The sequence below is a fragment of the Tupaia chinensis genome, unplaced genomic scaffold (assembly GCF_000334495.1).
Source record: "Tupaia chinensis unplaced genomic scaffold, TupChi_1.0 Scaffold144899_1, whole genome shotgun sequence".
NCBI classification, from domain to species: Eukaryota; Metazoa; Chordata; class Mammalia; order Scandentia; family Tupaiidae; genus Tupaia; species Tupaia belangeri.
In genome coordinates this window covers 2,884,573-2,888,954 of record NW_006204759.1, presented here as the reverse complement: position 1 = coordinate 2,888,954, position 4,382 = coordinate 2,884,573, and positions in this window count along the sequence as shown.

Here is a 4,382-nt window from a genome sequence, read left to right as displayed (position 1 = left end):
GTGACATAGCCATTACACTAACTGCTGGTCCCTGAAGGTTTTATTTTATAGAAGAGGATATAAGGCCCAGAGCAGATACAAGGCTATTCCTGGGCTGACAGGACAGGACGCACACCAGTCTCCAGGCTGAGGGAAGAGTAAGCCCACTCAGAAGCCATCTCCCAGGCCAACCCTCAAATGGCCATCATTCACTCCTGCCTGCCACCGTGAGGCTACAGTTCAGCCACCAGGACCACCTCCACCTCCTTACCCCAATCAAAACCTAGGACTCCCATATTGCTGGCCACGGTTCAAGTCCCGAATCTGGCAACTTGCTTTTTCACTCTCCCTTTCTCTCTGTCTCTCTCTGGTCAAAATCAAAGAATAATGATAATAAATCAAATTAAAAGTAAATAAATATATTAAAAAAAACTAATCATCCCCTTCCCTCTTCCTCCCCCTCCATCCCATTTTCCCAGAGGCAGGAGGAAGGGATTACTGTCCACTGTGCACCTAGCAGAACTGCCCCCTGCGTCCCTGCCCTAAACTTGCTCATCATGCTCCCTGCCTCCAAGAATCAGCCCCACTCTCTCAACCAGAATCCAGTCAGCACCAACATTCCCAGGATGCTTTGCTTAACCTTGATCACACGTTCCTCTCTGCTTGCCTGTACACGAGTTATTTATGGGCTTGTCTGTCTCCCTGCTAGAGTGCAAAGACTGCGTCTGTTCCATCTCTGAAATCCTGCAACATTCTTACACAAGCCTTGGTCGTCTGAGCCAGCCTGCCATAAAAATCACAGCAGCAACAGTGATCAGCTTCCCACAGCCTCAGATGACACAGATGACCTCCATAAACCCGATGTATTAATCTGGTAAATGCGCTGGCTGATCGGACTGCATTCAATACTAGGGGTCTTCAAAAAGTTGGAGGCAGGGCTGGCCCCTAGCCTAGTGGTTAAAGGAACTGGATTCCACATGGGTGAGAGCAGTTAAAATCCTGGTTTGCTGGCTTGAAAGACATGCCAGGCACGTGTGTGTGTGTGTGTGTACCAAATCCTGGCAGGATGGAGAGATGGAGGAGAAGGGTTGCAGTGTGGCCACACCTACGTTGGGGAGTGTTCTCTCTCTCTCCTCTCCTCCTCCCCACTTCTTTTTGTCTCTCTCTGGTGACTGAATGTGTTCTCTGGCAAAGAAAGAAAAGGAAGGAGGGGAGGAGGGAAGGAAAGAAAGAAAGAAACAAGGAAAAGAAGGGGAAATCATGGCCCAGGGCCAGCTCCTTGGCACAACAGTAATGTGCTGCTGAAGACAAGTCAGACCCAAGTAGTACCACAGTTCGAATCCTTGGCTGGTTCAGTCTGAAACATACCTAACATGTGCTAAGATCTGATGGCCTAGAGGAATGCAGGGGAGGAACTATAGTGTGACCAGGGTGCTTCTCCCTCCCTGTCTCTCGCTAGCTCCCTCTAGCATGAATAAAGAAAGAGAAATCATAGTCCAAACAGACTATGGAATAGCCCGCTACCAGCAAAAAGAACATTGCCAGAGCACTTTGCACCACTTTTGAGCTATCCACACAGCTTTAGCCTCTGCCACCTGGACTCTAACCCCTGACCATCAGAAATTAAGCAGAGGGGCCAGTAGATGCAGTAGTGGTTATGTTGCTGGACTCCCACATGGCCAACCACAGTGTGAGTCCCGGACCTGGTGACTTGAAAACCATGCCGGGTGTGTGTGCATGCATGCTCAAGATCCCAAGAGAATAGAGGAGAAGGGATTGTGGCATGGATATTCTCCCTGAGAAGGTGATTTCTCACTCTCCCTCTCACTGTCTCTGTCTCTCTCCAGCAAGAGCACATACCCTAAGGCAAAATCTTTAAAAAGAAAATAAACTGAGAAGAGTTCAGTGCAGGCCCTCAGATATAATAGAAAGGCTGAAAAATCACATGTATTTGATAATGACCTAGTGACTCCTATCAAATTCTTTTTTTTTTTTTTTTTGAGAGGTTTTTGCTATAGGGTACGTGCGCTCACCAGAAAGACAGACACTGAGATAAAGAAAGTGAGAAATCACCTCCACACCACCCACCTGGGGGAATGGCCACGCCACAATCCCTTCTCCTCCATTCTCCTCTCGGGATCTTGGGCACACACACACACATGCACACACGCCCTGCGTGAGTTTAAGCCACCAGGTCCAGGACTTGAACTGCGGTCAATTACATGGGAGTCCAGAGACGTAGTCATTACGCTACCTGCTGGTCCCAACTCCTATCAAATCCTAATTTAGACTTTGGTATTTTTGCAGAGAATTTAAAGAAGAACCCAAGACGGTGGATGTTCTGAATGGCTGAATAGACATCCCTTGTCTCTGTTGCCCAATGACTACTCATTATCCTCTCCCCACCCAAAGTTCTGTGGTTTGGGTGGGGCAGCCCCAACTGCATAGGTGGGCACATGACCCAGCCTCGCTAATCAGACCATTCCATCCCCTGAGCACAGTGATTGGCTCAAAGACGGGCATGTGACCCAGGTCAGGCCAATGAGATGACATCCTGAGAGTTGGGCTGGAATCACTGAGAAAGGGAAGCTCTTTTTCCATGGGAGTTAGTAATCTGGAGGGCTGCCTGATGGCTACCTTGTTTCTACAAGGAATAAGACAGAAACAGAAAAGCAAAGGAGTAGACACAGCAGGGCATTATTTGGTGGCATTTCAGCACCATCCAGTAGTGCCTGAAACAGAAAGAGGTCCTGGAGTTTTCAGTTCTGTGAGCCAGTAAAGTCTTTTCTTTTAAGCTCATGTCTGTTGATTTCTACAATCTACAAGGGAAACCATCCTGACTCATCTGAAAGGAAAGCAAACTGACTGAAGTGTGAAGTCTGGGAGCAGGGACCCAGGCTGACCATGTCTGGAGGACGGCCTGGTTCAGAGGAGATCATGCTCCCAACAGTGCTCCTTCCCAGGCTCCCTGACCACTCAAGTCACGTCTTCAGGGCCTTCACAGAAGGATGGACTTTCACCTGTGCACAAGGGGTGACCCAAAGCCCAACATGGGCACTAGCCCAAGAAACAGTCCATCCAGACAAGGCCAGGGGATGGGTGGGAGGCTCCGTCAGAGCTTGTATCCAAGCTCCAGGCCTTTAAAACTTATCCTCCCCAGTGAAGTGAGGAGACTGATCTGTAAGGTCCTGAGGTTCTGCGGTGGTGCCTCATGTCAAGGTATAGGGCACTAAGTAACTGCCCTCCACCCCACCAGCAGCAGCAGCTCTTCAAACAGATTAACTGCTTTTATCTTGTTTATGTATGGTACTTCCAGTTGAAGAGTGGTTCCACCACTAACTGGTAAGCTTGGAAATCCACTGACCTCTCCTGCTCTGATGTGCTGGGTTTCCTAACAACAGGATCTTGGATGTGTGGCCAGGCTGTGGGGGGGAGTTGTCCAGAAAATAAGCAGAACAGGAACAGTGATGCCCCTGAGCAAGACCTAGGGTCAAACTTTGATTCTGCCATGTGCTTACTGGGTGACCTCGACTGCTCATTTTCCTCCCTTTTCTCATCTGTAAAATGGGGGTGCTGGGACCTTTCTGGGAGTTTTACTGTGAAGAGTAGTGAATCAATGCCCGAGTCCTGATCACTGCTGAGCCAAAAGGAACTGCTCAGGGAGCCCAGTTGCTATTATCCATAGTATCGTTATTTGTATTCTGCCACGTAATGTAGCTAGTGAGACGTGTCCAACTACGCTTCTTCAGAGAGACCCCGATCTTGCTGTGGGTGAGATGATTTGCGGTGGGGAGTGGGTCCCAGCTGGACAATCTGCCTTGAATCTCGGAGTCTCCAGAGGTCCGGGGAGTGGAGCGGGCTACCCTGCGTTCTAAGTCCCGCCAAGCAGAGAGCAGGGCCCCGGCTGAAGCAGCCCTGAACCGACACCAAGGGCCAGCGCGGTAGCTCCGCCGCTCTGCGTCTGAGCCCTCGGAGCCTGCAGTCCGGTAACCTGACACCGCAGGCGCCGACTCCCAGCCTGGGCAGGACTGCGGGGCCGCTGAGGTAACGACCCCACCTTTACAGGGACCCCTTCCCCAGCCCTTCCCTGCTGGGCCCCTTCCCTGAGTCCCCATCCCCAAAGTGCCCACTCCCTGGGGTCCCTATGGAGGTGAGCTGGGCGTCTCTGGGAACACAGGAGTTGGGGGCTGTGGGTGGCGCCTTCTTGGGGGCCAAGTCCACGGCCGACTCTGGGCAGCGGAAGGAATGGAGGTGCGCGTGGGACCCCCCCCCCCATTGGACAAACGGGAGAGCTAAGCAGTGGGGGACGGGAGAGGGAAGCCCCGCGGGAGTGCCTGCGGAAGAGGGACCCGGGTCCTTCCAAAACCTGACGTCTCGGACAGGGCCCCCGGGCCCCGCGCCGG